Source organism: Paroedura picta, chromosome 3 (assembly GCF_049243985.1).
Source record: "Paroedura picta isolate Pp20150507F chromosome 3, Ppicta_v3.0, whole genome shotgun sequence".
Lineage (NCBI taxonomy): Eukaryota > Metazoa > Chordata > Lepidosauria > Squamata > Gekkonidae > Paroedura > Paroedura picta.
This window is the reverse complement of record NC_135371.1, coordinates 67,403,193-67,421,366: the sequence shown is the minus strand read 5'-3', so window position 1 is coordinate 67,421,366 and position 18,174 is coordinate 67,403,193. Positions and strand designations below refer to the sequence as shown.

Below are 18,174 nucleotides of genomic sequence, written 5' to 3'. Positions count from 1 at the left end.
GGGCTGATCCCTGAGATTCTCTAGGAAGTGTCTTAGAATATGTAGCTTCTAGAAAATTGTCTCGTTATTGCCAGTATAAACCAGCTGATAATGCTACTTCCAAAGGCTGTTCACTGGAGCCCATTAATACAATATATTAACTCCTTGTGGAAGGCTATGCATGAGAAAACAACATCATTTTCCATTTATTCCCTGGGAGCAAGGAGGCTGCTGTTGGAATGTCCCAAGAGGGGTTCAGCTCCCTACTCCCTTTGGCATAATGTATCACTACAGAAAGGAAGGCCTACCAGCGGGTAGTCGCCAGTCTCAAACGCCTGGGACCTAGAGTAATCCAGTAGGTACCAGAGCTACCAAAAGGGGAGTTATGGATAAAAAAATTCTGGGGGGCATAAAGCCAGTCAAATCATATGCTTTGTATTCCTGTGCTGTTTGGGGGTTGGGGGGCTACAGTGGCAGCCTTGGAGAAAGTATGTTGGTTTAGATTTGGAGAACTACTGTTTCAGTTTTTTCCTCACTGCCTCGAGCCTTTATTTCTCCCATCCATGAGATGGCACAAATACAACCACTATTGCCAGCAACCGGGGGGGGGGGGGTGTTGTGTCCTTTGCATAGAGGCTTAATAAATGGAAATGAGCAGGTGACGCTTTTTGTGGTCTGAAGATAAGTAAACAACCTCTCCTTCAGCCTTTAGTAAATGGAGAGCACACTCTTTTTCCAAGCTACCCTACAACCAACTCCTCTCCAAAAGGAGGAACACAAAAGCTAAATAAGAGGGGCTGCCAGGCTATTCCCAGCAGATAAAGGTGGGTCATCCAGTCCCTTGTTCTCACCTTGGCTTTCTCTTCCTATCCTCAACACAAATCACTGCCGGACTCCTGCACCCAGGACCTAGGCAGTGTTTGAAGCCTCCCAGTGGACACTGGAGGTTCTCTGGCTCATGATCTGACTATTTCCTAAGAGATAGTGACAGGCCCTCCCAAAGCACTATCCCTTCTTGACAGACTAAACTGGGGCCTAGAGAGAGGTGGGGGCTGCAGACAGGACCACATGCCAGAAAGGCTCCTATCCCTTGTGGCTTCATCGTCGCCAGCATTAAATTGCATGCAGATGTGTATGCAGGGGAGGGCGCAGCCTGGTTGTGATTAGAGTCTTTAATTACAGGCACCCGTGCAGCCTGAGCTGGGCCCTTACTGGATCATAAGAAGTGGGTCCAGAAGGATCCACCAGGGGAACTAGGCCATCCCAGGAACAAACAGGAACACTCTGTCCTCTAAACCATAACAGAAGGGGCAGGCAGGAGTTCCACACATGGGCAGCTATAACAGACAAGCACTAAACAAGACCAGAGCCTCAGTTCTATATCTCCTCCCATCCAATTACAATGCCTGGCATTTTTTTACCATTCAGGTAAAATTGCCATAATTGTTGAAGAGTGGCTGAAGTGTGGTAAGGAGTAGAAGCCCCCCCCCTCCCGGCCTAGCTTGCCTCCTTGCTCCAAAGGGCTGCCCCATCCGGCCTACCTTCCCGGTGTCGCGGCTAGGGGAGGAGCCGCTCTTGGGGCTCCCCCCCCCTTGTCCCAGGTTCCCTGGGCTGACCTCGTCTCTCAGTGGCAAGCAGAGGAATGGCCGCTGTGAGGCGAAGGTGGCCCACTGGTCAGTCCTGGGGCAGGGGGCCAATCAGCTGATTGGGCCCCTGGCCCCGGACTGGCAAGCTTTGCGCCTCCCTATTGGGCCCTCCTCTTGTCAGTCCAGGACCAGGGGCCAATTGTTGCCCCCCCCTTAACGGACAGTGCCCACCCACCCCCCACCCCTTAGCATTTTATTTATACAGCTCTACGGAGCGGTTACAGATATGAGTTGAATGGATCTCAGTAAGGGTAGTAAGGTGCTGTATGACTTCATTATGTATTTTAATTTATTTAGAGTCCACCTATCTACCTTTTGTATTTTCTACCTTTTGTATTCTCTATATTTTAAGATGTTTTAATTCCTGGTTTTAATGGATGTTTCTTATGCTGGTCTATGACCGTAATAAAACTGTATGTATGTAGAGTCCACCTTTTTCACTGAGATGCAAGGCAGATTACAGGGGGAAACAGTACAACCAGAAACCATAATTCAGCCCATCTTTACTGCACCATAACTCCTCTAGTACAGCTTTTGAGAGGCAATATTGTAAACTGCCATGAGCTTACAATATTAAAAGGGAAGGCAGCATATAAAAAGAAATAAATTAAGATCAAACTAATTTGCCTCTGAAGTACCTGCTCACACCTGTCCTTGGACCTTGTTCCTATTAATGCATCCAATTAATAATTATCCTGCCTTTAATCAATATTCTTTACTTATGTTTAAGGCTCACATTGGAGATTAAAGAGAAACAAATGCTGATAACTAAACATAACCCCTTCTTTGTGGTGTTGGAAATAGAAACAGACCAGTTTAAAGTGAATGACTCTGGCAAAGGTGAAGTCTTTTAACACAGTGGTCCGCAACCTTTGTCAGGCTGCGGACCGCTGCGCCGGGGTGTGGGGAGAGGGCGATCCGGGGCCCCGCGCCCGCGCAGCAGCCCCGGCGCAAACGCGCATGTGCGGACTTTGTGCGCATGTGTGCGCGTTTGCGCCGCCGGCATGCCAGCGGCCGCGGCTCCCTCTCCCTGCCCCTCCAGGCCGCAAGGAAATCAGCCGCCGAAGCGGCCAATTAGCTTGCAGCCCGGCAAGCTTCTTGCTTTGGGAGGGGGCGGGAAGAGAAGCTTGCCGGGCTGCAAGTTGATCTGCTGCTTCGGCGGCCGATTTGCTCGCAGCCTGGCAAGCTTCTCGCTGTGGGGGGGTGGGGAGAGGGATCCGCGGCCCAGCGCCGAGGCCTTCACGGCCCGGCACCGGGCTGCAGCCCGGGGGTTGGGGACCACTGTTTTAACAGATTTACAAATCTTTAATATTTTGTTTGAACCAGAGATGGAGTTTGTTCAGTCCCACTGTTGTTCCTTCTTCCAGGGTACCTAAAATGGTCATGCATTTTTTATCCCCAATGAGGATCATGTGAATAGATTCCAGAAATTGGAGCTGCTTTTCTCACCATAATTCTGTGCAGTTACTAACTTTTGATTTATTGTACTGTAAGTCATTTTGCATCCACACTCAGTGGAGGAAAGTGGGGTAAAAGTATCCAAATAAATAAAAAACAGTAGTGCATGTTGGTATTGGTTGCAACTGTCATACCATACCAGAATGTTTCCTACAGGTTAAGTAGTAGGCACGTTTTAGAAAAGGGCAGAGGACTACCTTCTGATACTATTCTCACAACAAAACATTCCAGGTGTAGAAGTTGCAGACCGCCACCCAGACCAGAGATTTTTTCCAGTCCCCTTTAAAATGTTGAGTTCAGCATAAAATAGTACTAGTCAATGCCTCTGCTCCATCCCCCAGTTCCTTTATTTAGCCTTCTCCCCTGATCAGTGTATCAAAAGCTTTTCCAGTTGGATCCTTAAATGCACGACAGAGAAGGGTGGCAAAGAGACTCTGGAGGAATGATATGGGGAACGAAGTAGCGACATACTCTGGAGAGCTAGCATAGAGGAGTGGTTAGAGGTGTCCACTAGGATCTCAAACACCAGGGTTCAGAGCCCCACTCTGCCACAGAAACTAGCTTGCTGACCTTGGGCCACTCACCCTCAGTCTAACCTACCTCACAGGGTTGCTGTGAGGGTAGAAGCCACTTTCAGTACATATTGGGGAGAAAGGCAGGAAATAAATGGAGCAAGAAAAAACACTGCCTTGAGGTGTTACATATCACATATCTGTGAATCTTAGTTTCCGGCTTTACAAGCACCTAGTATATAGACTTAAACTATAGGCTTGCCCTATCACTGCATCTCCATACTAGGGATAAAGCTTAGCTATTGAATCTCTACCTGTGATGCTGTTTTTAAACCCCAACAGTGAAAAAAATTGGCCACACTACAAGCTATCAGAGCTAGAAACACAGCCGCGTACAAGAAGGGTTTAATATTCATGACAACATCTAAGCAGAGAGTGAGACTACAGGAAGGACAGGATGTGGGTTCAACACTGCAGCAATATAGGGTTGCCAATCCTTTCCAGCAAATGAAGTTCAGCAGGTGGTGCTTGTCCCAGCATGAAGATACACATATTCACCTGCTGAATCTCTGCCTGCCATGCAGCTGCTAAAGGAATAGGTGCCCTACCTTCAATAGTACAGGGAGTTTGAGAGCTAGTTCTCTGTTCTCTGGCACACAGAGAATGGGCCTGCCGCCCCATGTCAAACTGTATGAAGTGATAGAGTATCAAAGTGAGGTCCTGTGCCTAAAAACAATGGGATTCAAAAGAGGCCAAGAGAAACTTCCAGAAGGAAAGAGACCTCTAGTGCTGCCATTCCGCCTACAGGTGCAACCTCAGTGGGATTCAGGGACACAGCCAGCCAGAGTAAGTCGGTACAAGGGCTCTGTGTTCCCTGAACCCCGGCCACTGGCCAAAAGAAATATTGTTGGCACCAGGCAGACTCGCTACTCTGGCAGCCAGACACGGGGGCTTTCATAACTGGGGGCGGACACCCCTGTACAGGGGCAGAGCCCAATGGTTAGCCCCCTCCCCACACACACTGCCTCACTCCAAGCTGCCTCTTTTGCATACCGCTCTGTCACACACACACATAACTGTGCATCCACTCCATTGGAGCAGACTCTGCAAGCTGTTGCTGCTACTTATATACCCAATGAGGATTCTAATGTTTGGGAATGTATACACCAAATGGCAACATTTGTCCAGATACGCCTACACAGAAGACCATGTTTGCTTTCAATAGCGCCTGAGTACACACATACAACCACACACAAAGTGAAATACCAGCCAACACTTTTGATTTCATACGAAAAGTAATATCCCTATTAGTCTTTTCTTTTTGATGTGGAACATCTACCGGCATGTTACCTATAACAGAAATGAGAATGGACGTGATATCCGTTATCCCACCTTAGGGAGCATGCCATCAGATGGCCCGCAGCAGCGGGAGTGGCACCAAAGCAGCGGAGCCCAGCACGGAGGCCTGCTCATTCCTCTGCCGCCACCAGTCTTCCACGGCAACTCCCACCCGCTGGAGAGCAGCAGCAGTAGCCTAGGAAGACTGGCAGAGGCAGCAGCAGCAAGCAGGCCTCAGTGCAGGCCCCAGCCATGGAGGTGAGGCAGCCACTGCGGCACAAAGGCTGCGGCAGCCATGGAGGTGCTGCCCATGGCTGCCCAACCGCAATGCCCAGGAGCCCCAAAGGCATGGAGGGAAAGGGAGTGAGAAGGGAGGGAGTCTGGGTATGTGTGTCTCAGTAGGCAGAGGACAAGGACTCTCACCCCTTATGTAGATGCGCGGACCGGCCCTGATTCCCTCTCCCCGCCCTCCCGCAGTAAGAAGCTTCCCGGGCCGCAAGCTTGCAGCCTGGAAAGTTTTTTACTGCAGGGGGGCGGAGAGAGGGAGCCGCGGCCCGGCGCCATGGCCTTCGCGGCCCGGCACCGGGCCGCAGCCCGCAGGTTGGGGACCACTGGTATACGGCACTGGTCAGACCACACCTGGAGTACTGTGTGCAGTTCTGGAGGCCTCACTTCAAGAAGGACGTAGATAAAATTGAAAGGGTACAGAGGAGAGCGACGAGGATGATCTGGGGCCAAGGGACCAACCCTATGAAGATAGGTTGAGGGACTTGGGAATGTTCAGCCAGGAGGTTGAGAGGGGACATGATAGCCCTCGTTAAGTATTTGAAAGGTTGTCACTTGGAGGAGGGCAGGATGCTGTTTCTGTTGGCTGCAGAGGAAAGGACACGCAGTAATGGGTTTAAACTACAAGTACAATGATATAGGCTAGATATCAGGAAAAAAATTTTCACAGTCAGAGTAGTTCAGCAGTGGAATAGGCTGCCTAAGGAGGTGGTGAGCTCCCCCTCACTGGCAGTCTTCAAGCAAAGGTTGGATACACATTTTTCTTGGATGCTTTAGGATCTCTGGGCTGATTCTGCATTGAGTAGGGGGTTGGACTAGATGGCCTGTATGGCCCCTTCCAACTCTGAGGGCCATTTCGCACGGCTTCAAAGTAGCACAATGGTTGCTATTTGGAAACGCTACTAATTTGCCATAACCCACGACGTCGTAGACAATCTGCAACAATCCTGAAACCAATCAGCAAAAAGCGCTTCGTTGTGGCGCTTTCAGGGGAATCCAGAAAAGTGGATTCACCCTCCGGATAGCGATACACTCCTGCAACCAATCTGCAACAGTAGCGCTAAAGACCTGTGCGTTACCATTGTTGCTGGTTCTTCAAAGTCCCTCCCCCTGGCTCTCTCCTCCAAACTTCCGGCGAAGCGATCGCCATTTTTTTTTCTCCGAGCGAGCGGGGATAAACGCACCGGCGAGCCTCTTTCTGTTTAGAGGCTTCCCTGGCTTCAGTCCTTCACCTTTAGTCACTAAGCACAAACCACTGAAAAGCCCGTTTGCTGAAATAAAGTCCCTTTATTTTTTACAAATAAATTCAGCCGAAAATCGGGCCCGTGAGAGGGGGGGGGGATTTTTTTTTTTATCACTTGAGGCAGCGTGCAAACGATCATACAATCAAACGACAGCTCACATTAGGCAGCTGGATGGGTCTCTCCGTAGCAACGAATCTACCTTGATTCGTTGCTATGGGTCGTTTTTTTTTTTTTTAAACCTTTCTTAAAGGGAAAGGGGCTGTTTGGGAGCATGCTAACGGCTGCCCATTGGCTGCTTGACGGCCAGGGGCGGGACGAGCTTGGCAATAGCGCTTCCTTTCTAGCGATTTCTGCCGAGACCGGAAGCCTGTGGGAAACGCTAAAAAACGCAACTGATTCCACTACAAAGGCAGGTATGCATAACGACGAATTCCACTATTTTAAATGGCGATTTTTCATTCCGCAAACAATTTGCAACAAAGATCCCTGTGCGAAAAGGCCCTGATTCTGTGATTCTGATGTGGTAATAGTTCATTATTGAAAAAAAATCTGACAAGGATTCTCACCCTTTACATGGAATATCTACATAAGGGGTGAGAGTCCTTGTCCTCTGCCTACTGAGACACACATACCCAGACTCCCTCCCTTCTCACTCCCTTTCCCTCCATGCCTTTGGGGCTCCTGGGCATTGCGATTGGGCAGCAATGGGCAGCACCTCCATGGCTGCCGCAGCCTTTGTGCCGCAGAGGCTGCCTCACCTCCATGGCTGGGGCCTGCACTGAGGCCTGCTTGCTGCTGCTGCCTCTGCCAGTCTTCCTAGGCTACTGCTGCTGCTCTCCAGCGGCCCATGTGGGCGCGGCCCGATGCCCTCCCGGTCCCCAGCCTCAGAAAGGTTGGGGACCAGTGCCATATACAATGGGACTATGACATCTTGTGATTCTGATGCCCCTGTTGATACAGCCCAAAATGGCATTTGCCTTTTTTACCGCTGCATCACACTGCCTGCTCATGTTTAGTTTACAATCCACAAGTACCCCAAGGTCTCGTTCACACAAAGTGCTACCTAGAAGCGTATCCCCCATTCAGTAGGCATGCTTTTCATTTTCTGACCCAGATGCAGAACTTTACACTTATCTTTATTAAATTGCATCTTGTTCTCATTTGCCCATTTTTCCATTGTGTTCAGATCTCGTTGAACTCTGTCTCTTATCGTCTGGAGTATTTGCCAGTCCTCCCAATTTGGTGTCATCTGCAAGCTTGATGTGTAGTCCCTCCACCCCCTCCTCTAGATCATTAATATATATGTTAAAAAGTACTGGACTGAGCACTGAGACCTGAGATACTCCGCTACTCACCTCCCTCCAGTCTGATGAAACACCATTGACAACAACTCTTTGAGTGCGGTTCTCTAACCAACTATCTGAAAATCCAAATTGCACTCCTTCAATTTATCCATCAGAACATCATGAGGAACCTTATCAAAAGCTTTACTAAAATGCAAGTAAACGACATCAACCGAATTTCCACGATCCAGCAAACCTGTTACTTGGTCAAAAAAGGAAACCAGGTTGGTCTGACAGGACCTGTTGGAGACAAATCCATGCTGACTTCCTTGGATCACCAAATTGTCCTCCAGATGTCTGCAGATCGCTCCCTTTAATATCTGCTCCATTATCTTCCTCAGAACAGAGGTCAGACTCACTGGTCTGTAGTTTCCCGGGTCATCCTTCCTCCCTTTTTTGAAGATCGGAATAACGTTTGCTCTCTTCCAGTCCTCCGGGACATCTCCAGTCCTTAAAGAGGTCCCGAAGACGATGGACAAGGGTTCTGCAAGTTCTCCGGAAAGTTCTTTGAGTACTCTCGGGTGCATTTCATCCGGCCCAGGGGATTTGAACTCATCCAGTGCAGCTAAATGCCTCTCGACAACCTCTCTGTCCATGTCAACCTGCCCCCCAGACACTATCCCTTGGCTACTGCTATCCCTACATGTGCCTAAACCCTTTGACCTGTGGGAAAAAACAGATGTAAAATAGGCACTAAGCCTTTCTGCTTTCTCTGCATCTTCCGTTAGAGTTTGTCCATCCGCACCCAACAGTGGGCCTATTGCCTCCTTTACTTTACGTTTGCTCCTCACATAACTGAAAAACCTTTTGTTGTTACAATGGGCTTCCCTGGCCAATCTTAGCTCACTCTCAGCTTTGGCCTTTCTGATGATTGATCTACAGTGCCTAGTAACCTATAGGTACTCTTCTTTAGAGCTCTGTCCTTCCCACCATTTCCTGAACATTTCCCTTTTTTTTCTTAGTTCTGCTTGAAGTTCTCTGTTCATCCAAATAGGCTTCTTAGAGCTCCTGCAGTGTTTTCGTCTTTCTGGGATAGTCATGAATTGAGCATGCAATAGCTCTTGTTTGAGTAGCGCCCACCCTTCACATGCTCCCTTCCCTTCCAGCATTCTCGTCCATGGTATGACACTCATCATGTCTCTGAGTTTATTAAAGTTTGCCCTACGAAAATCCAACATCCGCATCTGGCTACAAGCTTCCTTGTTATTCTATGAGGAATTCTATGAGGACGTGGTCACTTCCCCCTAGGGTCCCCACCTCCTTCACCCCATCCACCAACTCTTGCCTGTTGGTCAATATTAAGTCCAGTATGGCTGAACCTCTTGTGGGTTCATCTGAAATTGTCAGCCAGGCAGGTCAGAAAATTGCATGACTGAGGAAGCTTTGCGGAGTTTGTTTCCCAGCATACATCTGGGAAATTGAAGTCACCCATGATGACAAGGTACTGCTGCTTGGATATTTTCCCAAGCTGCTCACAAAGTGCAGCATCCACATCATCTCGCTGGTCAGACGGTCGGTAGCAGACACCAACCACCACACTGTTCGTTTTCCCCTTGCTTATTTTCACCCAGATGCTTTCCACTGGATATATACTCTCCTTCACTAGAATTTCCTGACAGGTAAGCCCTTTCCTCACATACAGTGCCACTCCTCCACCTCTTCGATCTACTGTTTCTTCTGAACAATTCATATCCATCCACTATTACATTCCAGTCATGAGAATCATTCCACCAAGTTTCTGTGATGCCTACTAGATCATACCTTTCCAACAGCATGAGAAGTTCCAGCTCTTCCTTCTTATTGCCCATGCTTCAGGCATTAGTATAAAGGCATCTGAGTCCTTTTACTTTTTGTTCCCTATGAGCTGGCCTTCCTGGTTGGGCTGCCCCCAATCGGTCTCCTTCCTTACACTCCTTATGTTGAACATCTCCTTCCTCTTGTGGCTTCAGTTTAAAGCTCTCCTGATGAATCTCCCCAGGTTCCTGCCAAACACATGCTTCCCCAACTTCCCCAAGTGCAGTCCATCAGGTGCTAGTAGGCGTTCTTCAAGAAAGCCTATCCCATGGTCCCAGAAACCAAATCCCTCCTGCTGGCACCAACTACGCAGCCACTGATTCACATCCATTATCTTCCTCTCCCAACACATTCCTCTTCCCTTGACAGGCAAGATTGAAAATACCACTTGCGCCCCCGTTTGCTTGAGCTTCCTCCCTAGATCTTGATAATATGTTTTTAATAGGAGCGATGGTATTCACAGACATGTCATTCGTTCCCACGTGGACCATCACAAATGCGTAGCGATTTGAGGAGTTTGGGCAACCATTCTGAAATGTCTTTAATTTTTGCCCCTGGCAAGCAACACACCTCTCGGGTTAGGGGGTCGGGCCCAGCCACATGACGATCTATTCCTCTTAGTAGGGAGTCTCCAATTACCAGTACTCTCCTTTTTTTTCTTTCTCAACACAATTTCCTTCTATCCCCGTGGCCTCTTAGACTTTGTTTTGGGTCCTCTTCCCTCGTTGACACTTGCACCTCCTCTGCAAAGGCCTGAAATCTATTCTGGAGCTCCAAAGGCCCCAAGAACCCTCATGCTCTACGCCTTTTGAGTCTTTTTCCTAATTGTCTGCAGAGGCTCCGTAATGAGGTCAATCCCCATATTCTCTTCAGGACTGGTTGTATCCTTTTTATTCAGAGTTGCACAGCTCCTGTCTATGAATTCCTCCCCTTTCTTAATTTCTGTCAGAGTAATAATCCTCTCTTTTAAGGCCCTAATCCTTTCCTCCAAAAGTCTTACCAGCTTACACTTGGGGCAGATGTAGTCCATCTTGTCTTCAGGGAGAAAGGCAATCATGTCACATTCACTGCAGATGATGGAATGAGTGTCCTGGAGGTCCATTGCAACTTCTAGGCAGTGCAACTACTAGGAAAATATAATCTACAGGTTCTAATTGCTAGGCTGAGAACCTCAGGCTAAGAGCCACAGGCCAAGGGCCTCTGGGGAGGAGCAGGCTTTTTTAATCCTCCCAGCAATCACCTCACTCAGCACCACAATAGCCTCACCTGGTCAGCAGCAGCAGCTCTCTCCACGTGCTCCCAGCTGTCTGAGCTCCTTTGAACATTCAACCCCTAACTGCATTAATATGTATTGAGAAGGATAATTTGCCCTTTTTAAAAATCATTTTTTGTTATATTTTGAAAAGGGGGAGGTTCGTTGTTTATTTATACCCCACCTTTCTCCCCAATGTGGACTAAAGCAGCTTACCTCATTTTCCTCTCCATTTTATCCTCGCAACCTTGTGAGGTAGGGTAGGCTGATACTGTATGACCAGCCCAGTGTCACCCAGCAAGCCTCCATGGCAGAGTGGGTCTCTTAGATCCACTAACCACTAAATTTATACTCTTTATGAAGTAACTGGTACAAGGAGTCAAGAAATGGAACCTTGTGAAAATACATTTCTGCTACAAATGGACATGTATCCAGTGTGATAGTTATCACATGCACCCATCCTCTCATCTGTTCCTTATGGTAACTTGTCTCAACAGGAAAATAAAACTCGTGCTCACAGCCTGCTTTGTAAATATATCCCAGGGAAGGGCAGAGTATAAATGCAAAACTGAATAAAATATGTACCAGAAGAGGTTTCTCCCTTAGACACAGGGCTGATTCATGTTGCAGAGACCACATTTCCCCCACGTCAGTCCTAGATGTATTGATCAGACATAGATTTTGGTTTCTGTGTTCAGAATGCAACTCTCAGGCGCACAAGGAGAACCATTCAGACTGGGACTGCCATGTAGATGGAGAAGTGACTGAAGTCTTCTCCTTGGGGGACCAGAGGTCTACGTTTGCTCAACAAAGTACACGATGACTCCTAGGAGCCTTTTCAGGTAAGAGAAATAGCAAGATGCATGAGACACATACCACAGTCTGTCTGAATCAGGACTGTGTGTGCCTGAGAATTAAGCGCCAAACACAGCATTCCCAAACCACATCTATCGAGAGGACCCAAGGATTTTGTAATTTGTGGATTTGCCACTATCACTAACCCAGGAGTCCTCTACATTTAAAACTGTGCATGTTCCTGCAATAGTTTGCCATCTCAGACCTTCTCCAACTTAATTCTCTTCCATTCATTCTCCATTGCTGTCAGTTGTTGAATTCTGTGTTCCTGCCTGGGGCTCCTCAACAACAGCTTGGAAGGGAGAGGCCACTCTGGCCTGGCCAGACTCTTCCATACACTTATTGAAAAAACACAGGAGTATTTTTCTAGTCAGACCAGACTCTAACAACCCTGCTCCAAGACATTGATTTTCAGGACAACTCACACAACCATCTCAATGCAAAGTGGCCCACAAAAACCACTGACTGCATTAGCAAAGTTAGGCTTTTCTATGTATAATAGATATTTTAACAAACCAAGGCTAGTTTTAGGTAATGCCTAAAAGTATTGGGGGGGGACCCAAATCTGTGCCTGACCATGTGAGCACATTACTAGAAAATCATTGGCATGTAGGGTTGCCTGCTCTGGGTTGGGAAATACCTGGAAGTTTGGGAGGGGGACAGAGCCTGGAGAAGACAGGATTCGGGGGAAGGGAAAACCCTCAGCAGGTACAATCCCATTGAGTCCGCACTCCAAATCAGCCCTTTACTCCAAGGGGACTGATCTCTATTGCTTGGAGATCAATTGTAATTCCAGGTCTCCATGCCCCACCTGGGGGTTGGCAGCCAACTGAGCAGGGAATCAATGTCTTCAACCATTTAAAGTCGATTCCATGAATCAGTCAGCATTTTTTGTGGCCATCTTTTCTTGAATCCTATCCTATCCTATCAATTCATAAGTTGGATACAGCTGCAAAAATCATCCTTAAGGGTATTTTTGCCTCAGATGTGTGTTGGCTGGTTATTATTACTAAAGTTGTAGGAAAGAACTCAGCACATGTTCAAAAGCACTCATTTATTATAACTTCACAGGAACAATTTACAGGCTGAGTCTTTGGGAGCCCTGGCTTCAATTATGGCCTTTGAATGTGAGGGGCTTTGCCAAAGAAGCACAGAGCTTAATACCAGCAAGGTCAGCTCCAGAGCATGTTCATGCCGTGTTCCCGTGGGGTGGTAACGCACCCTGTAAACGTTCAGGAAATTACAACACATAGTCCTCCTCCTTCTTACCACCTCCCCCCCCCCCTCTCTCCTGGCGGACTCCTGGGTCTTTATCAGCCGTAAAGGCAAGGCAGGCAGAAATCTGGCACGTGAAGATTTTGCTGAAGGGCGACGCGGCACCTTAAAAACCTGTTGAACGTAACCTGTGGAGGGGGGAAGTGTAACCACTCTAATGTAGGTCTGTTAAACACCCACCTTGCCTATTCCTGCCCGCAAGAAAGTTAGAGCGCTGGAAACGACCCTCTCTCCTCATGGAAATGTAGGGGCTATGCAAGAAGCTCCCCGCCCCCCGTGCTGCCATCACTCCTTTTACATCCAACCTCCGTTGCACGGCGACTCCGTCCCTCGCCTGCACTTTCCTTTGGCGCCTCCCCTCCCCTCCCCATGTGTGTGGCAGCCGGGCCCCTCCCTCCCTCGCGAGAAGGCGCCTGGCTGCGGTTCCTCCGGTGCCGGAGACGCCGTGTCTCTAGCGGTTAGTGACACAAGCGTCTCAGCATCCTCCGCGAGGCCGGCGGGGCGCTGCCAGCCCCTCCCACCTTGGCGGCCCAGACGCGTCCATCAAAGAAGCTCGCTTCCCGCCAAGGGAGAGAAGCGGAGGCGGAGGGGGAGCCCATGAGTAACCGCGCGCGCGCTCCCAGCGGGTCGGTACCCGGAAGAGGCCTTGCAGCCTCTGCACATGGGATTGGCCGAAAATCCTCGTTTTAAGGGATTGCACTTTATTCTGGACCATGACTCGCCGAGGATTATCCCCGGAACCCCTCTCCCGCGCCAGAACCCAGTAACGTTGTGCGCGTGCAGAGCGTTTCTTCCTCCTTTCAGCCAGAGTCAAAGGAGAAGCTAGAAGAAATTAACATTCCAAGGCATTTTCAGCCGCAGCATCTCTCATTTTGGAAATTAAGTGCTAAATGCAGCCCTATTAATTTCTGATGGGTTAGGCCCAGTAGTTTCTGAACATGTTGGGTTCAGGCTCAGAGAACAGACAGCACCTCTATTTGATTGTTTATTTATTTAGATTTTTATACTGCCATTCCCTACGGCTCTGGGCAGTTGCACAAATTTACATAGAACTTTATGACAATCTATAACATTGCAGAAATTTCAAAGAACATCACAACAATATGTCAGGTAACAATCACAACACAGCATGAATAACAACACTGATATACCCCTAGGGTAAGGTGACCATATTGTCCCACTTTTGGAGGGACATCTGGGGGTACCTGGCAAATTGTACTTACATTGAAATTAAAAAATATATATTACAATACTGTTTTTGTGTTCTATGAAACTTTTTGTTGCTCCATATAGACCAAATTTTTAATCAAGAACCCCCCTGGTCAATGGTGTCCCGCTTTACCAGTGTTAAAATCTGGTCACCTTACCCTGGGGCAGGGGTAGTCAACCTGTGGTCCTCCAGATGTTCATGGACTACAATTCCTATGAGCCCCTGCCAGCATTTGCTGGCAGGGGCTCATGGGAATTGTAGTCCATGAACATCTGGAGGACCACAGGATGACTACCCCTGCCCTAGGGAGATCCAATTGTTCAGTCATGGAAGGGTGTCCCAGGGAGGGGGACTAGCAGATGTTCCTAGTCAGTCAGCCTTAAGCGAATGTCTGGTGGAGGAGCTCCCTTTTGCAGGCCCTGCGGGATTGTGGAAGTTTGAGCAGGGCTCTGATCTCAGGGAGCTCATTCTACCAGGTGGGGGCCAGGACAAAGAAGGCTGTGGCCCTTGTTGAGGCCCGACGCGCTTCTCTGGGTCCAGGGATCTGCAGCCAGCTGGAGGCAGCGGAGCATAAGACTCTTGAGGGTATAGGCAGGGAGGTGGTCTCTCAGATACACTGGACCCAAACCATGTATGGCCTTAAAGGTGATTACCAGAACCTTAATCTTAATCCAGAAATCAACTGGGAGCTAGCTGAGTTGTTGGAGTACCGTCCGAATGTGGGATCTCCATGATGTTTTGGTGAGAATCCTGGCTGCAGCATTCTGGACCAGTTGTAGTTTCCAGATCAAGGATGAGGGTAGGCCTGCGTAGAGCGAGTTGCAGAAGTCCAGCCGTCGCATGGATCACTGTGGCTAGGTGCTCTGGTAGGGCGCTAGTAGTTTGGCTTGGCGGAGGTGGTAAAATGCCAGTCGCACTACCTTTGTGACTTGGGCTTCCATTGTAAAGAAAGCATCCAGGATCACACCCAGGTTCCTGGTGGAGTGCGTCGCTGAGAGCTGCACACCGTCCAGGGTGAGCAGATGTGTTTCCTCCCATGGTGAACAGATGCGCTTCTTCCTCCCTTCTTACCCAGCCACAGGACCTCTATCTTTCCAGGGTTGAGCTTCAGTCGTCTCTGCTTGATCCCTTTCGTCACTGCTTCCAGACATCTCTCTGAGGGTTCTGGGGGAGAGTCAGAGAGGTCATCTGTCAGGAGGAAGAGCTTCCTTCATTTATTAACTTCATTTATACCCCACTTTTCTTCCCAGCAGGGACTCAAAGCGAGTTACAGGGTTTTCCTCGCCTGCATTGTAGCCTCGCAACAAATCTGTGAAGTAGGTTAGTTTGAGAGAATGAAATACTGAGGGCATTTCCACACATGGGTAAAAGTATTACGCCAGCTCAATGGCGTAGCGCTAAATATTCTCACGCCTCCCAACCACTCCTCACCTTTTTGCTGTCTCACTCTTCTCTGCCGCCATTTCACACTTCTCCCCCTCAACAAGTGCTGCTGGAAATGGCAGAAGAGAGCAACGCGCTTTATACGCAACTCTCTTCCGCCTGTCAGTCAATCCGGGCAGCCAATCCCCTTTCTCCATGCTTTAAAGGGCCCACGATGCCTGCTATTTTTTTTAAATCAATAGTTCGTTGAAATTTCTATGCATCTAATCATAGATGCATAATGCCACCGCTTATGGAATCACAAGTCTTGATACTTCTAAAAATTAATCTCAGTCCTGATTTGGGGGGAGGGGAACTTTAGAGGCGTGCTTTGTGTCACAACTTTGGGGGGGGGGGATATTTCTGGCATCACCTGCATACTTGTCTGCTTATTTGTTGCTCCAGGCAGTTTGCCTTAAAAAGAAAAAGAAATTCCCATTCCCAGAAGAAGGGAGAGGGAGGAGGGTGTGAGGGTGGGATGTTGGAGGTGGATGTAGCGCTTCTTCGCCTCCATACATTTCTTTTGCTGCTGGCCTGCTGGTTGTCTGCTGGGGGATAGTGCTTTTTAGGTTAGTGAATCTACTTTTTGGGATTCACCAACTCACACTTTAAAATGGCAGATATCACGAGCAGTTTGTTGGCCAGACGTGAGAGGTTGGTGACGTCATGCGGAGTGGCCAGAATATAGCATTTTTATCAGGTAAGCATGACGCTAAATTTGTGGCATGCAGGAAAGCCCCTAGTGTCACCCAATAAGGCTTCATGGCAATACTAGGGGCCTTTTCGCACAGGGATCTTTGTTGCAAATTGTTTGCGGAATGAAAAATCGCCATTTAAAATAGTGGAATTCGTTGTTATGCATACCTGCCTTTGTAGTGGAATCAGTTGCGTTTTTTAGCGTTTCCCACAGGCTTCCGGTCTCGGCAGAAATCGCTAGAAAGGAAGCGCTATTGCCAAGCTCGTCCCGCCCCTGGCCGTCAAGCAGCCAATGGGCAGCCGTTAGCATGCTCCCAAACAGCCCCTTTCCCTTTAAGAAAGGTTTAAAAAAAAAAAACGACCCATAGCAACGAATCTAGGTAGATTCGTTGCTACGGAGAGACCCATCCAGCTGCCTAATGTGAGCTGTCGTTTGATTGTATGATCGTTTGCACGCTGCCTCGAGTGATAAAAAAAAAAATCCCCCCCCCCCTCTCACGGGCCCGATTTTCGGCTGAATTTATTTGTAAAAAATAAAGGGACTTTATTTCAGCAAACGGGCTTTTCAGTGGTTTGTGCTTAGTGACTAAAGGTGAAGGACTGAAGCCAGGGAAGCCTCTAAACAGAAAGAGTCTCGCCGGTGCGTTTATCCCCGCTCGCTCGGAGAAAAAAAAATGGCGATCGCTTCGCCGGAAGTTTGGAGGAGAGAGCCAGGGGGAGGGACTTTGAAGAACCAGCAACAATGGTAACGCACAGGTCTTTAGCGCTACTGTTGCAGATTGGTTGCAGGAGTGTATCGCTATCCGGAGGGTGAATCCACTTTTCTGGATTCCCCTGAAAGCGCCACAACGAAGCGCTTTTTGCTGATTGGTTTCAGGATTGTTGCAGATTGTGTACGACGTCGTGGGTTATGGCAAATTAGTAGCGTTTCCAAATAGCAACCATTGTGCTACTTTGAAGCCGTGCGAAATGGCCCTAGGATTTGAATCTGGGTCTCCCAGATCCTATTCCAAGTGCTACATCACACTAGCATGTCACCTGTATAGGAGAGCCAGGCACAGTCCTATGACAGATTTCTGTCTCACTCTGCCCCCCCCCCTTTTTTTTTTTCTCCTCTTAAATCCAACTACGAAAAGAGTGAGTGTGATTTGGAAATTTTATGTCTTTTTATAATTATTTTGTCTTAATAAAAGTACTCTTTTCCTACATTTTTAAATTTGAAAATATTTATTTTTGAACTTTTTTCCTGGGAATAACTGATATGTGAGCAACATTAAATTACGATATGCTTGTGGACAGAGGTCTACACAATCTGAACAGGTTAAACTTTATTCTTCTGAGTTAAAATCAGTATTACCTGCTCTGGCTGGTCTTGCAGTGGCTCTCCTGTGTCTCAAGCACAGGGTCTATCTGGAGATACCAGGAATTTAACCTGGAACCTTCTACATACAAAGTAGATGCTCTATCACTAAACCATGGTACCACCCTGTGGGGCTGGACTATAGCACTATTGGGGAGAGGAAAAGGAAACACTGATGGGTCAGGATGTAGGATTGATGCTTGTATTTCAGTGAGGAAATGTGGAGTATAGTGTAGGATTGGGTTCTCCTGTGAAGTAGGAGGTCTGGCTAACTTTAAAAGTGCTTTTGTGTAGCAGCCAGTAACTGGTTAGTATTGGAGAGCAGATATTTGGGTGGGATATACAACGTGTACCAGGACAATGAGCATTTCATTTGGGATGTGAAGTTAGCTGTTTATATTTGGGGAGAGCCGGGAGCAGAAAAGGGTTGCAACGCACAATTCCCTGTTGTGCTCAGCTGGGGGACTGGCGGGGGGCACGGGAGGGGGCTGTGGGCAGAGGGATG

At 48.3% G+C, this 18,174-nt stretch overlaps 1 protein-coding gene across 5 annotated transcripts in view; it reads left to right on the top strand.

Annotated features, from left to right (window-relative positions):
* Positions 1 to 18,174, top strand: part of ZNF346 (zinc finger protein 346) — a 112,576-nt gene that overhangs the window by 77,078 nt on the left and 17,324 nt on the right. Inside the window, exon 7 of one of the 5 annotated variants that reach the window (XR_013229149.1) lies at positions 11,550 to 11,693. The exons of the other annotated variants lie outside the window; for them this stretch is intronic. The gene's annotated coding sequence lies outside the window, so the exon portion shown is untranslated. The remainder of the gene's footprint in view (positions 1 to 11,549; positions 11,694 to 18,174) is intronic. 5 annotated transcript variants of the gene reach the window in all.